The following is an 18,180-nucleotide window of genomic DNA, read 5'->3' on the forward strand; positions in this document are numbered from 1 at the left end:
TAACTAATGAGTTGATATAATACTATTTTAATGAGTTTAAATTTTAGTGTGCATTCTCCATTACTTTATCCATTGTAATATATTTTTACCAATGACTTTTTTCTAAGCTAAACTTCTACCTCTTGATTATTTTTCCCGAGCCTTATTTCGTGTCCTAGGTATATATAACTATCAATCTTTTCAATGATTTGTCCATTAACTAAGATGTTACATGATTGGTTTGCATCACTCATTACTTTAGTTTTTGAAGACTGTTATTGGTTCCGAGTCCACGCAATACGTCGTTCTATTAATAATAAATATGTATGTGGAGCTGTTGAGTTCTCTAATAAAATAAAATCAAATATACAAATTCTCGTAACACTGAACTTTCTTGTTTAATGTTAGCGCTCCAATAGAACAAATAAAATAAACAAAATAATTAAAATTAATTCAACTAATAAAACAAATAAATAAATAAAAAAAACAAAAATAACAATATAAGTAAAAAAAACGAACAAGATAAATAAAATGAACAAAATGAACAAAACATAATAATAAAAAAAACAAAATAAATTAAATAAAAATTTTAAAAATAAATAAATTGAACAAATTGAACAAAATGAACCAAATGAACAAAATAAATCAAACAAACAAAATACATTAAATAAATAAAATTAACAAAATAAACGAAATAAATAAAATAAACAAAATAATTAAAATAAATAAAATAAAACATAATAAATAAAACTAATGAATGAATGAATAAATGGACAGAATGAAAGGAATGAACAGAGTAAATAGAATGAATTAAATTAAAAAGAATGAATCAAATAAATAAAATAAAATAAACAAAATACATAAAATAAATCGACGACGTTGATGTAAATGCAATTTTTTTTTAAATATACGCACAAGTTAATAAAATAACATAAATGTGTCTCTTGATTAACAGGGCGTTCCCCCACTAAGTTTCAAATGAATTTTATGCTCGTTTTTAGCTTCTACGATCACAGCAATAGTGTGTGATTGATCTTTCTTAATTAAGTGATCGATTAGCTTGGTTAGCTGAGCTTGTCTGTTTTGGAAGCTTCGACGGGTATAGGAGAAACACGCAAGTTCAACGTTTTGTATACTACCGTGCTCCTATGTACATACAACACTCAGCTAGTTTCTAATTAACCCTTACTCAATCACCCGCATCTGCGCCTAATGAAGTAAGGTGTAGCAAATTTGTTATACAAGCAGCATGCAGATGTATTTTCATTTTGTTTATTTCAATTTCAATTTCAGTGTGTTCATCTAATACGTTTATGTATATTACAAAAATATATTCAACGAATACCCTTTGTTTAAGTTTGTAAGTGAAAATTCTTGATGGAAGTTCGTTGTAATTTGGTGATACTTTAATCCACAAATTTGGAATATCCAGTGACCGGTTTGATATTTATCTTAAGGATAAAGATCCTTAAGATAAAAATAACTTTATTTAATTACAAATTATTAAGAAAATAAAACTTTGTTATTAGTTTTACACAATTTTATTATTTTTACAAGAACACTACTATAGTACGGGAGAGCATGCTTCCCATCGACGGGTGATATAAAACTAATATAGTAAACACAGAATATTGTTCACAATGTCAGAATTATGACTATGTTTCCTTTGCGACCCCTCTCACCCCACTCACCCTCTTAGACCCGCGTCTGTTAAAACTCGCTTAACCGAGCGATGTCTTCCAACACATTAAATCTTAGACTTAATTATTGTAACTTCCACTTATGTGCTAAATTTTAAGAAATAAATTCTACTTAATGTCCTGTCCCTCATTGATCATGTTTTCATATCTGTACTTTAGATAACTATCCATTCATATGCTAACACCTTAGATAAGGGGAAAAAACCCCCCTGCTCTAAGTTCCACTGAGTAATTTGTTTATTTTTTGTTTAAATTCTGACATTATGAACAATATTCTGTGTTTACTATATTAGTTTTATATCACCCGTCGATGGGAGGAGTGCTCTCCCGAAACTATAATAGTGTTCTTGTAAAATAATAAAATTGTGTAAAAAAATATTTTAAAACCAGACAAGGCAAGGACAATTTTAACAATCGCAATCATGGATTTAACAACAAATTACTAGACCAAACTAAATAAGACTCATAATATATTATCAAACAATGGAGTAAGAACCTCAGAGTAATAATGCGTAACCTAGAGAGGAGCCCAAACGTAGGAAAACCATTCTATGACTATTGGGTATTAAGTTAGCAACAGTTTGCAGCAAAACAATGGGCCGTACTCAGGTCGAGAATTGTCGAATAAATATTATGACGCTCCTACTGCTGCAACCAAACATACTGCAATTTACCATAGTGGATTTTTATTTATTATTTTATTTTATTTTATTAACATAAACGGCAAATCTGCCTTTTACAAACATTTATAATATTAACATATTTGGCTTTATGTATAATTTTTTTTTTTTAAAACATGAATATTAAAAACACGATTTATAAAAAAAAAAAAAACAAACCAAAAATTATACATGATTTATATTTAAAAATTAACATAAAAATTATACAGCATATTCAGTAGAAAGTTTAAATAATAAAACATTCTACAGTAATACAACAATAAAATCAAAGGTACTGTTTCATACAGCTGGGCAAAGTGAACAAAAAACTGTATATTTTATGAAATGCATGAATAAATAAATATAATTACCATTCACCATCTTTGAAAAAGTTCAAAAGAATTGTTCTGTAGGAACAATACCCTACACTAAATATATCAGATACGTGGAAATAACTATTGCCGAGTTCATGTAGTCTATTTAATACGGCGTTATAAGTATACACTGTCCGTGAATTGTTGCTACAAAACGGTGGCACCTGTCTAGTCATTCTTCCAGGCACCCTGAAGTTGCTGAGAGATAATAGTTCAGGGCAATCCCATATTAAATTTACAATTTTGAATAAATTTAAAAGGTCTATAATTTTTCTTCTACCGTTAAGTTTTAACAAATTAAATGTTTTTAGAAAAAAATCGTAATTTAAAAAGGCATGACTGATTCAAAGTTTAAAATGTATGTACCGTTAGAATTTTTTTTGGACTCTTTCAAGAGAATTTTGGTGACAGTTGTAGTAAGGAGTCCATATTGTAGAGTTATACTCTAAGTGGCTTCTCACTAATGAAGTATACATCAACTTCAAAGTGCCTATGTTTTTGAATTCCTTAGTCACACGTAACACGAAAATATTCAAGTTATTTACAAACAAAGCCAAGCACAGCTACAAAAGCATCCGATCGAACCGTTATGTTTATGTTGTCAAATAAAACAAAATGGCCACCAATTGGTTGCTAGCCAACAGACCAACATCGCTTGCGTTCTATGAAACATAGTGTTAGGGCTTCTCTCTAGGTAAGCATTATTACTCTGAGGTAAGAACTCATTATTTTTATTGATAAGAAATATTGAAAAGGAACGTATGATTTAAAATGTTCAATTTAAAGGCCATTTTTAATGAGTTGTAAATAGCTCACTATTAGAAAGTAGGAACCAAGTTGGAACTGAGTGAGGTTCGATCCTCGGAACTCTTATCCGCGAGTCCGCAACACTAACCACGGATCTACAGCCCTATCCAATTAACATAATAATTCACGTGGGTTTAATTATTTTCAAATGAAAAAAGTCAAACTAATGTCAAAAAATATTTTTAAGACGTAATCTCGGATCATTTATCATATTGGTTGGTTGACGAAATACATAAGCGTCTCTTCTATAAGTCCACAAAAATAATCCTTTTCTCAATCAATCAAACGTCAGAGGGATTGATAAAAATAAAATTAAATCTGAGACAAAATCCATTCGTCCCGTTTTTCGGTTAGAAAAATCGAAAAATGACTATATTTTTTACATTTAAAAGTACTATATATATATTTGTACCTCAGAGGTAGACGGGTGCAAATCCAGAATTTGATGAAACGATATTTTCGTATACAGTTTATAATCATATCCATTGATTTTGAAGACATTTAAATCTTATACTGAAAGAACCGATGTTTTAAGATACTGAAAATACAAATTAATGATATAAATGATTAGAAATCACTTAGAGAGAGTAGATTCTTTAGGCGCTTGTTGAACATTTGACGTTTGGATTTGCATCCGTCTGCCTTTGAGGTTCAGATATGCTTTATTGGTTACAGAAAACCAAAGCTCAAGCCACGAAAAATATAACTTTGTCAAGTTTTTTAAACACGCAAAATGTGAATAACTACTAGAAATTAACAGAAAAAATAAAAACATAATATTCTTAGGTAATTTTGTGAAATATATACGATGTTCCATCGTGCTTAGAGTTTTTAATCAGGTAATCACAACTTATTAATTAGGTTTAATTTAATTTAATTAATTTTTCATTTAATTTATTTGATTTAATAACATAATTATACATTTTTACAATTTAAAAAATTTTCACTTGTTATATTTTTACTAAAACTAAAATCCCACCAAGCCACTTTTTGTAGCTTGTTGGTGAAGATTATATTTATACTGACTTAATAATATTATTTACATTTATAAAAACAATGAATAACATATAAAAATTAACAGCCGGAAGGATCAAAATAAACATGTTTATACAAATAATAATATATAAATTTATTTTTTTAATACAAGAAAATATATGAAAAAATAAAATATTTACACCTAAGCTACTATTCATATATAAACTAAGGTGTTTTAATTATTAATTTTTACTCCGTGAAATCCAAATGAAGCCTATATAATGCCTGCATAACATCTATCCTCCACTACGGAAGTGAATCGCGGCACCTCAGAGAAGCAACACCTTTCATTATGCAGTACACAGCTACTTAAATATATGAAGGAATATTTACACTAATTCCCAATACGGTTACCGTTCAATTATACAAAATAAGTAGTGTTAATACGGAAATATCACATTCTTCGAATACAGATAAAAACGTGAAATTGATTTAGAAAAATTAATTGTATTTTTAAAATCAATATGGATATTGTGGGAAAATGTTTTCATTCATAATTGTTAAAACAATATTGTCAAAAAATACGTCGTTAAAAAAACGCGACACGTTTAGCCTTGACAAATGTGACGCCAATATTTGAAACGACGTTCTACTTTTTTTTTTTTTTTTTAGTAAAATAAATTTTTGCGTTCTTATGATTTACCTAAATATTTCATTTTAAGGGCCATTTTCAACGAGTTGTAAATATGTATTTAAATTTATTTCAACATGCTGTTGTTAAAAAAATTTTTTTTTAAAGTGTTCAAAAAAATAATGTTTTGCGTCTAAATTTGTTGCAACTGAGAGAGAAAACATTTTTGAGAAGGGAATATGGAAGTCTAGGCTCTAGACTTCGGGAACTACACTAGCTACGTTTTCCACAGAGGGTCGAATACAAACTCTGTTGGCTTATGTATAAGTCACTGCACAACTCGGCTCCGGAATATCTAAGGGAACTATGCATTCCAGATGAAATAGCTGACATGCGTCTCACGCTTAGATCAGCTACGTCTACGGCGAGAGGAAAAGTTATTATACCTCTACGCAAACAGCGCACTAAATTTGGTGAACGCGCATTTGCGGTCGCAGGCCCTATGGTATGGAATGCTCTTCCAGCAGAGGTGCGAGGCTGTGGAAGTGAAGTGATGTTTCGGAAAAAACTTAAAACCCACTTGTTCTCTAAATCATTTGAATAAATCCGTAGCACGTGACAACAAAATAAATTATTTTAATTAAATTACAAATTTAAAAGCTTCAATTAAATTAACTTAACAATAGAATCACCTTGTAAAGCGCCCTTGAGGTATTTTATTACGAAATACTGTATAAAGAAATAAATTTCATTTCTACTTTTTGAATTTGTAATTTAAGAAAAACAATGTACTTTGTCATCACATGCTAATGATTTAGAGAACAAGTGGGTTTTATGTTTTTTTCCGAAACATCACTTTACTCTTACAGTTTCGCACCTCTGCTGTAAGAGCATTCTATGCTGTAGGGCCTGCGACGGCAAATGTGCATTCGCCGGATTTAGTGCGCTGTTTTCGTAGATGTGTAATAATTTTTCCTTTGTGGTAGATGAAGCTGATCTAAGCGTAAGACTATCAGTTAGTTCATCTGGAATGCCTCTGCATTACAAGTAAAGATGATCACGAAACTTATGATGTTCCCATCAAAAATATTGATAATAATTTTTAAGGAAGATAGGCTGGAGTTTGGGCTCATCCAGATACCAATATACGTATAATGAGTTAGAAACTAGCTTCAATATATCTTGTCTTCAAGATCGTCGAAAATAATACGACCTTCTAGTCCTATTTAAAATTCTCAACGATGCGCCTGAACTGAGCTCAATAAAAATAAATATCCCAACTAGAAACCTCAGACAAAACTTACTCTTTCATACTGACAACCATCGAACTAACTATAGTTTTCATTCCCCTATGCCCAGAATTTTTAGGTCTGCTAACAAACATACCAGTCTTGATTTCTTTGATAACAAGTTGTCTTCTTTCAAACGATCACTGAATCAAATTCAATTATAATCACCTCTCTCCCACTTCCACTCCCACTAAGTTCATTATATACCGTTGTGTCTTTCTACTTTCCTTTATTATAATTTTCTAAGCATAAACATGTCCTTAGAAATGCCCATTGGCCGTATATATAAATAAATAAGGTAAATATTAATTTTTTAAAAAGCCTTTCTAATTTTTAAAATGTTTTTAAATATATTTATTTATAAATCGTATAAAACAAAGTATTTTACAAGTATAATACGTTGAATTATATTCCCAGGAGTTACAACAACTCAATTTGGAACATAAATAATATAAACATTTAGAAAATTTTCATAATGAGAACAACAAAGAAACAAAGCAAGTTTAGCACCTTTATAACTAAATATAGCACAACAATATATACGCCAAAAACCTTTTCTCACACAAGCCGAATAAATATATGTAAAAAAACGCTTTAAAGAATAAAAAAAAGTAGTGAATCTACTAAGGGAGACTAGGTCATTTGCTTCACATGCCATGCAGATGATGCTGCCATAGTGATGATGAGAACATATCCATCTCAGTTAGTAAACATCTGGATGCCTAAGAAATGTCGTATAGTACAATGAACACATGATTATTGGAAACATAATTTGGATATACAAAACGTGTGTCAGACCAAATCATGTTGTTTAAAACAGAGGTGAGGATAAATAGAGAGAAAATAGAAAATACGAAAAACCTAGTAAAAAAACTAAATAGAAAAACTAATTAGAAAAACCAAATAACTGCTCAGAACGTCAGAGATATAAAGATATAATACGAGACATATATATTCTTATATATGTCAATCTTGACTGTGCCTGTTTGATACTACTGCCCCAGTAAAAAAATTGTGGTCCTACTTTCTAATCGAAAAGGATAAACGTCAAGGAAGAGATAAACTGTCGGTCGAAGATCATTTATTATTATTTTCTACCCTTTTATACATGGTTTACAGCTGAGTAGGGATTTGCCTAGATATAGAAGGCTCTAACGGATTCTGGATCATTTATTACGCCGAAAAATTCAATATTTTATATTTTCCGTCAGTGGAGCGGCTCTTGTAATTATCTCTCCCAAAGGGCGTTTGCAAGCTTCTATCATCAGTTATAGCTTTGGTTTCAATTTTAAACCATCATGAATTCAATGCATATTTAATAATCAGTCGCATCAATTTTTAAAGTATTTAAATGCTGGGTTTTATTTTAAGAACTTCGAAACTGTTTAAAAAACCAAACACTTTGAAAATTTTATACAACACATTTGTACGCAGCAATTTGGAGTTTGCATCCATTGTGTGGAGCCCACAATACATAACAAACATAGAAAGATTGAAAATATTTAAAGAAAATTTTTTAAATACCCAGATTATTAAAACAATAAAACGCTTTGCACTTACAGCCAATCTGCTAAACAAAATGAATTTTTTACCCTTGAAAATAGACGCACTATATCTGAATTATGCTAATTTATATAAATTATTAAATAATAAAGTAGACTCTTTTAACCTACTCTCCAATATTAATCTTAATGTCCCCTTTCGCGTGACAAGAAATAAGTATTTATTCCATCTGCCAGTCTGTAGCATTAACTATGCACAACACTCTTTCCTCTATCGTCCTTGCTCTAACTAAAAAGCTTTTTTTTCATTCATTGATATATTTAACACGCCCCTTAATTTATTTAAAAATAAATTAAGACTCATTATTTCTGTCTGCGATACGATCCCACTTACTATTTAATGATGCTCACACTTAAATACACCTGAACACTTACTTCCACACAAGTACACACAAACACACCTCTTCACTTGCTCTCATACAAATACACTCAAACACACATCTACACTTGCTCTCATACAAATACACCCTTTTGTTGTACCACAACTTAATATGTATGATTTTTATTTAAAAACTTTTTTTTTTTTTTTTTTTTTTTTTTTATTTATTTATTATGTACATACAATATTACATTTTAGTTATTTTAGGACATTTTTGACATTTTTTTTTTTTTACAGGACTCACCAAGCCAATGAATATGGCTTGTCGGTAAAGATCCTTTACAATTAATCATATGATAGTCCTACATGGTTTTATAATAATAATTACTACTAACTTAGATATAGGGAGCGAAAAAAAAGTACATGTAATTGATGCTTTCAAAAAAATAAAAATATTTAGAAGATGTAAAAAAAAAGCAAAAAAAATAAGTGAATGATCACGCAATTTTAAGATAAAAAATAAATAATTACAGAACCGGAGTACCAAAATTTTAAACATAAGTGTTTACATATTTAATGGGCACAAAGCATTTTATTAAAAACATTATTTATTAACATATCCATATCTATATCTATATCTATATCTATATCTATATGTAAGTCTATATCTATATATCATCCTCATCCATATCCATACATATTTATACCCGTACATGCACACATACATATCCATACATACATATATACACATATATACACATACATATATACATACATACATACATGTGAACATACATATACACACACAAACATCCATGAAAATATTACTTAGTTATAAATTCTATTTTATATATATCTATATTTACAAATATTCAATTTTTTTAATATATAAACTCCTGATCGAATAGCCAGTCTATTATTTTGCCCTTGTCACTTTTGGTAGTGCCATTTCTCAGATTGTTTGGTAACAAATTAAACATAACTGGAACCACATATTTTAAAGTTCTTGTCCCATATTTGTTTCTTGTCTTTGGAATCACTAAACCATCATTTTGTGTAAATCTTGTGTTATAACCATGTTCCAATAAATTTTTGAATTCATCACTTTTTCTTTGTTCCAAAATGATACAGAGCCACAGAATTCCTCGAACCGGCAGCGCCTTAATAGATTTATATAATACACATTTGTTACTCCTTATTTTGTAAATATCATTAGAGACTATTTTTTTAACGATGGAACACTGTAAACTCTGTATCATTTTTATGTTTGTGATTGTTGAGTGACCCCATGCTTTGATACCATATCTTAGAATAGCCTCCACCAAGGAAAAATAAATAATTCTGAGTGTACTTTTAGGCAGAATAAACGATAACTTATAAAAAGTACTAACTAGAGTCCGCAATCGATCACAAAGGTTAGATATTTGACAATTCCATTTAAAATTTACATCTATATATATTCCTAAATATTTATATTGACTTTCAAATTGAATAATATCGCAGTTACAGTGTAGTGGAATTTTATTATGTAGACAGTCAACATTATGGGCAATGAAATTTTGAAGTATGTATTTTTTAGCATGAGGTGATTTGATATACAAACATTTTGTTTTTTTTGTATTAATAATGAGACCAAAATCATGTGCCCAATTCAAAAGTTTATTAAAATCGTTTTGCATTTTTTCTTGCATTTCTAGTGGATTTTTCCCCAAAATCACAAGTGCCGTATCGTCTGCAAAGATAAATTTTTTAACATTCCGAAACAATTTTTTTATAAATGACACATAAATTATGTATAATTTTGGGCCCAAAATCGATCCCTGAGGTACTCCGGATAAATATTCCTTGTCTGAACTTAAAATGTTTTTAATTTTGACGCTCATTTTTCTCCCCGATAAATAATTTTGAAAAAAAGAATGCAGTGTTCCCCTTATCCCAATTGACTCTAATATTTCTAATAATTTTGAGTGACATAAAGTGTCGAATGCTTTTGAAAAATCTATAAATAAAACCAAGATGTGCTGTAAGCCATTCAATTCATTATTTCTGTAATCTGCGAATTTCTGTAATAGATCGTCGCAACTTTTTTTTTTCTGAAATCCGAATTGACAACGATCAATAATATTGAACTTCTCCAAATATTGATCCAAATTAATACACACATATTTTTCTAATATTTTTTCGATCGCAGGCAATAAAGATATCGGTCTATAATTATTTACATTAGAATGATCTCCCCCTTTGTAAATAGGTCTCACTATACTGTGCTTGAACACTTCTGGAATTAAACCAGTACTCAAAATAAGGTTGATAAGATGCGTAATCACAGGGCTCAAAATTGAAACATATTTTTTAATATCATACATTCTTATATTGTCTATACCCGTAGTTCTCGAATTTTTCATTGTCCCAATAATTTTAGTAATTTGTGAGGTTTTGGCCCGAGGTAAATACATCGAGTGAAGTCTTGATTTAAATGTTGATACATTTGTTTTGATGTTGCATTTGTGAAGTAATTTATTTACTCCTTCTTGAAAAAAAGTAACGAATTTTTCTGCTGTATCTTCTATAGATTCCGTTTTCAAAAAGTATTTTTCCAATATTTCGTCACAATCGGCTTTTTCCTTTCTTCCCATCACCTTATTGATTTGGATCCATGTCGCCTTGATGTTATTTCCGCAGCCGTGAAATTTCTCATTATAGTATGTTTTCTTGGCCTGTATAATACATTTATTTAATTTATTTCTGTATTGTTTATATTCAGTACCAAAAGATATATTTTTGGGCGAACTTTTGCATCTTCTCCATAAAGAGTCTCTTATTTTAATTTTTTCTAAAAGATGATTACTAATCCATATCTTTCTGGAACAATGCTTGATATTGTTTTCTTCCGAACGCACCATTTTACTATTTTCATACACTGTATTAAAATTAATTAAAATTTTGTTATAAAGAGTGATAGGATCTGTTTCTACCATTAGGATGTTCCAATTTATTTTTTGAATATAAGTATCAATAAGTTTGTCAGATAAAAATGATGATGTTTTTTTCCTTACGATGTGTACGGTTTTTTTTAATGGGATGAAAACAGCTGTCATGTAGTGGTCTGCTATAGAGCTTTCATGAACACATGTCCTCAATACCATGCTCTCTTTGTCACGAATATAAATGTGGTCCAGGCACGAGCAGACGGTCCTCTGCTGCACAATTGCTTCCCTCGTTACGTCTTTAATACATCTTATTAATCCAAATGAAGCCATCATGTTTTCGTATTTTTGTACGGTACCATTGTTTTGTTCCAAAAGGTTTATATTGATGTCTCCGAGCCATATAATAGAGTCCTTCTCGTCGATTTTCCTGAGTAGTTTTTCTATTTCACAGATAAAAATAAACTTACTTTTATTTGGTGGTCGGTAGATTGAGAAGAGATGAATTTTTTTACCACTTTTTAATGATAAAACTCCATATATACATTCACACACTTCCCCAATATTTTGGATTTTTTTTTCTTGAAAACCGATATTATCTTTTATGAAAAGTACAATACCACCACCTGATTTGTTTTCTCGGCAGTAATAAAACATATTAAAACCCTCTATCTTGTATAATTTTAATTGTCTTTCGTCTTTGACTGCCGTTTCACATATTGTTAAAATATCGATATTTTCGAGCGATGTATTTAGTGTGAGAATCAGCTCATCCCAATGTTTAGTGAGTGACCGTATGTTTAATTGTAAACAAACAAGTTTCTCGCTTGTTATTTCCCTTTTTATCCATTCGTCGATATTGATAGTTCGCTCATAATCTATATTATATGTTTCATAATCAATATAATCACAATCCAGATTGACCATTTTAGCAATCAAAATATTGTATCCTCGCTCTGGCTATATAATCCATTCGTTTTCTTACAGGTATCTGTATCATTTTTATATTATTATTACATCATTGTCGACTGATTGTTTATGTAAAATAAACAAATGAAAAAAAAATAGAAATAATAGGATTTTGCAATTTTGAAACACTTCTTCTTATCGTTTCTCTCGCTGATGGAAGTTGGATATCATCGTAGCAATTCTCACTTTGTTGGCAGCTGCCCTGAACAAGGACTGAGCGCTGCAATAGAACCAGTCACGCAAGTTCTTTAGCCAAGAGATGCGCATTCTACCTTCACTGCGTCTTCCTCCAATCCTTCCCTGTAGAATGAATTGTAAAATGTTATATTTTTCGCCTCTCATCACATGCCCAAAGTTTTCAAGTTTTATTTTATTAATGGACTGTATCTCTTTGTCTTTTCCATTCGTCGGAGAACGTCATCGTTTCGGACTCTATTCACCCAGGAAATTTTTAATATCCTCCCGTAGCACCACATTTCAAAGGCTTCGATCTTTTTTTAAGTGCTTTGGGTGAGTGTCCACGTTTTGACGCAATTTGTTTTATACGTTTATGATTCGTATCATTAATTATAGTGCTTTTACGCTTAAAGATTACGCAGACAGGGTAAAATCTAAGCTTATAACCGAGTTGCACAGTTTGAACCCGCGCTGTGCCAGCGGGAGCCCCGCAAGACATCAGACCCTCCCATAAAAAAACACGGTTCTTTCGAAATTGCAGAATTCAAAAACATATTGATTACGTTAAATCAAAACAATAAAGTTCTAAGGTTCGAATGATTCTGACAAAAGCATATAGTAATTTTTTTGTAAAACTGAAATATAATTATTTTTCGACCTCCCGGTCAATCTCTCGATTACGCTTCTTTAAATTTAGACTATACATAGGTACGTCGGTACTCAAATAAATACAACGTATTTAAGTAATTAAAGTTGATTATGATGATCTGGTTAGTGACGTCATCACGTGCTTTTTCAGGTTGATTTTAAATTAGTCTCCATTGAAATTTGTCAAGTGGTAAGGTAAGTCATTGTAGTGCTTAAGTGCATTGTATGGTATTTTTGAATGGCAAATGTTTTATTTTGTTTTTATATGTATAAATATATGATTTATATAAATATATACATATACATATATATAAGGCGGGCATATTGCCTTAAGACAATTTCTTCCGCCTACCCAAACCGTTCAGTTTGAGAAAATTACAAGTACATGGACATATTCTAGGTAATAAATAATAAATAATTTTATGCAAAATTTGGAATTAAAATAAAACAAAAATCTACTACAGTGAGAGTAGAGAGGATAGAAAGGAACAACTCAAACATTTAGATAAGAAATGGGCGTTTTGTTTTTTTTATAAAAGTAGCAATAACAGTAAAAATTAAGCGGTTTTGTAAAGACGTTTAAAAAAATAATAGTTTAGTGCATAGTGTGTCCCCGACTCCCCCCCAAAATCAGTTGGTTATTGGTAGTACGCAGGAGAGAACGCTAGTTAAGTGATTGGCGTAATAGTGACTTTTAATTTATGTCGCTATAAAAAGCCTTAAATATATTAACGTGTTTACAAATTATGGAAAATAAATTTTTAAACAACACGTCTCTATGTTTTTTTTATTTTAAATGTCTATACTTCAGGATATTCCGTCCTTTGCTTAATATAGTACGACGTCACAGCACCGTTTCCAAAGGATTTTTTAGCCCAGTCTTTTAAAAGTTAACCCCAGTATAAGGTGAGTGTCGGTTGTCATTTTGTTTATAATGACGCTATTTCGAACCAAACCATTATAAATTCAGATTTGGAATTTAATATAATCAACAATAATAGATTTGTCCTACACACAGACGAAAATAAAACGACGCATAATGTTTTCTTTACTTTGAAAAAAAATCAATATTAAAAGGAGGGGTGGGCCAAAAGCTTAGTAATATATCACACGTCACATTAAGTCCTATTCGATAGCGCTCTGTCACGCTAAGGGAATGCATTACCTTAAAGGCATAGGGATGCGAATATTGTATTGTGTTTTCCAGATCAAGGAATATTGTGGCTCTGCATCATTTTAAAACAGCATTTTCAAACAATATTTACAATTATAACAATTGTTTTATTTATAATTTTGGTTTCATCATCATCATTATTCTCTTTCCGCACCAAATGGTGCATAGAGCACTGTTTAGATACACCAATTGCAGCGTGTCTTGATCGTTTTTGTTAAAAAAAGGAAGGATGATCAGTCTTACACTTCAGATGTCCAGGTATTATGAAATATCCTAGTGTAAAAATATTGAATATTTTTTTCTTGCATGTATGTTTTCTGTACTTCCTTTTCAAAAATGTTTTTCCTTTTTGTTGCAATAAGTTTTAATAATAATAATACGAGGGTTGCTACTTAAGTTTTGAGATAAACAAAGTAAAAACAAATATTTATAATCGAAAATGGCTTTTTTGTTTTTCTAAATATTCTCCTTGAACATCAGTACACTTTTGCATGCGTTTGAACCAATTTTTGAAGCACCTTTTCCAGTCCGATTGAGGTATCCAAAACATGTGATTTGAACGTATCAATCGATTCTTCAGGCATCGAAAAACGTGGACCACGCAATTTATTTTTGAAATGCGGGAATAAGAAAGAATCGTTGGGTGCCAAATCAGGACTGGACGTCGGATGACCCATCAATTCGACGAATTGAATGCTCAAAAATTCACTTGTTTGCGCTGATATGAGACAGCTTGCATTGTCGTGGTGGAGAATGATTCGTCTTCTGCAATTAATTGCCCTTATTTTTTCGAACAGTTCTGGCAAACTAATGGTGGTGTATCATTCAAAATTGACCGTTCTACATTGTTCTAATGGAACAGTGGTGACATGTCCAGTTATTCCGAAAAAACAGGCAACCATTTGCTTCGAAGAGATTCGTGCGCGAACAACTTTAGTTGGATTTGGCTCGTCTTGAAAGACCCACACAGTCGATTGTTGTTTAGTTTCGGGTTCATATGCATAGATCCATGATTCGTCGCCTATCACGATCTTATAGACGTCTTTTGAAGCACCGCAATTGATTTTTTTTTCATTACATTTGTTTTCATCAATCGACACGAGCCTTTTTTTTTAACGATTGTCAAATTATGCAGTACCCATCGCGAACAAATCTTTTTGACGATCAAATGTTCATGCAATATTGAATTTATGCAAGTAAAACTAATGCCCAAGCATGCCTCAATCTCAAAGTATGCCACATGACGGTCTTGCAATATCAGTTCACACAAACAACATTGCATTTAACATTGCGAAAGGATAAAGGATTCTTGGAATCGTCCCACGTCGTTGTGAATTATTATAATAAATTATTAGTACTCAATATAATAAATCAATTTATATCATAATTCAAAGTGAACTATCATCATCTAGTGCCAAAAAAGAAGAACTTTCTCATAGCATCAATAGTGGGTCCATTTCTGTGCTCCTTTCCTTTTTTTAAATATTTCCAACCTTTCACAAAATAGAATGAAATGAGTTTTTTTATAACAGTCCGCTTTTCGTTAGCAGGACGTGTATAAAACTGCTTGAAAAAAACTAATACGGTTTGGTCGATTCAACCTAATTAAGTGTTTTGGGTAATGCTTAGGACCGCAGTAATATTTTTAATGAAAATCATTTCGTCTGATTTCACGGTTCGAATTTATTTGATTTTAATAATCAGTGTGTTTTAGCGAGAGTTTTTATTGAAAAATATGTGTAAATCAAAAACGTAGTACTTTATATAATTTGTACACATATTATTTATATTTTTATGTATTTCATTGCTTTATATTTGTTTTTTTATTATTTATTATACTTTATTATTTATGTTAAAGTAACAGATATACTTTACATTTGTATAATAACGACTTAAGCTAGGGTTTCCTAGGACAGCGGTGACCGTATCTTAACGGCCGAAGTGAACGGTGATGCAGTGGACAGCCGTCGTTACGGTGACTAGAGAGTGGTTTCTTGGGAAAACGGTGTTGTTAAATGTTATCAACACCGTTTTCCTAGGAAACCACTCTCTAGTCACCGTTACGACGGCTGTCCACCGCATCACCGTTCACTACGGCCGTTAAGATACGGTCACCGCTGTCCTAGGAAACCCTAGCTTTACAAAACATACCGCGTAGCGACAGGCCGTTGCGAGCATACTGACGCAAGAGGACTGTGATTCCCTACAGATTACCTTGAAACGAAACAATCTGCCACTGTCCGACTTCCCCTGCCATTTCCGAAGCCACCCCGTTCCCCGGTATACAAAATAATTTTAACACTTACTTCAATAACATATCTATTTACATCATCTTACAGTAAACATAACATTTATTTTGAAATTCATTCTAACTCTTTCCTTTCTTCATACGTTCAGGCATCTATTCATACATTTTTAAACCTTTACATGTAATGCGATTTCGGGATTCTGTTTTTCAAATAAAAAATTACATCACTACCCCAGTACACGCGTGATTCGAGTCAGCGATATTCCCTTTAGATTAAGCTCTAGTAACAATATGCAATTCCCAAATAAACGAAAGCTAATATTTCACAAGTTATTTGAATATCACCCTTCACTACACGATATTCTTGAAAGTATTTGAATAATGTCGCACGTGATATTCTTTAAAAACAACACATTTTGAAGGATTTCAGGATCATTCTAGAAGTTTTGCATAAAATATTTTTTTTTTAAATGTCGTCTTAGCTGCTAAAGGACACAAGTAAAAAATATAATTTTTATTAATGAATTTGTTTTATTTCCTAATTTGTTTTCAGGAATCTATTGAGTGTTAGCATAGGTTGTCATTTTTTTCCAAATAGGAAAACAAGAGGACACAAAAAACTTATTACAACAGGTGTCAAAAATGCTAGGTTCGTCCACTTGAATTTTTTTTGTGGGTTTGTAACCAATATATGGAACTTGAAAGCAAACACAATATCTTGTACGGCAGAAAAACAATTCTTTTGGATGACGTACACCCTTAACCATAGCTTTTTGTGTCTTATGTTAACATCTAATTGCACGAATAATAACATCTTATATATAGTACACCACTAGAGCATTTTAACATGAACATGGAATATCTCCTAAAGGTCAATTGTAAACCCTTTCTTCATCGGTACATACCGAGACGGTATACTTAACTTCTTTACTATTTCTATCTACCTCGGTATGCTGTACGAACTTGTCGTCCCCTACGCCATATGATACAATTCAACTAATAAGTGACGACGAAACTTTACTCTGCGTTCCTTACCTAATTACAATTGAAAATAGTTCTCATTCATATTTTAAATAGATTTCTGTAATAAAAACCAGCCACATCAAAACGATGAAAATAAAAATAAATGTCAATTGAAATAAAAATTGTTAGCTTGATCATGATTTTTATAAGACATTTGACAGTTCCTAAGACGGTATGGTTAACTTTCCATCCTATGTATAAAGCAGACTATCGAGATCTTGATACATGCTCTCAGAAAGATAGGAAAAAAATTGGCTAAAATATATATATTTCAACAATATTTTGAGTATGTCCAAATTTTTGTAGACAAGGACTGGATTCAACTCCCTGGGGAGCTGTTTATTTTAACATATTACAAAAGAGATGAAAAACATTTAAGAGAAGGTAATATAGAAGTCTAGGCATCTACAGGGCTTATGACCAGTCAATGGCTGGTTTAAGTGGCCACTTTACACACTGTGTAATATTCACCATTCTGCCCATATTTGAACATCTATATTCCTTCAATTATTTCATATGTTGATAAATTCACCTAGTCCAAATAGAAGTATAGAAATTGAAAAAATAACATTTTAAGGCGTTGCTTAGTATGTAGGTAAAATAATTCAATTATAAATCATTTGAATAAATCCGTAGCACGTGACAACAAAATAAATTATTTTAATTAAATTACAAATTTAAAAGCTTCAATTAAATTAACTTAACAATAGAATCACCAT

The sequence above is a fragment of the Micrasema longulum genome, unplaced genomic scaffold, assembly GCF_059751315.1.
Source record: "Micrasema longulum isolate JH-2025_06_02 unplaced genomic scaffold, ASM5975131v1 h1tg000044l, whole genome shotgun sequence".
NCBI lineage: Eukaryota > Metazoa > Arthropoda > Insecta > Trichoptera > Brachycentridae > Micrasema > Micrasema longulum.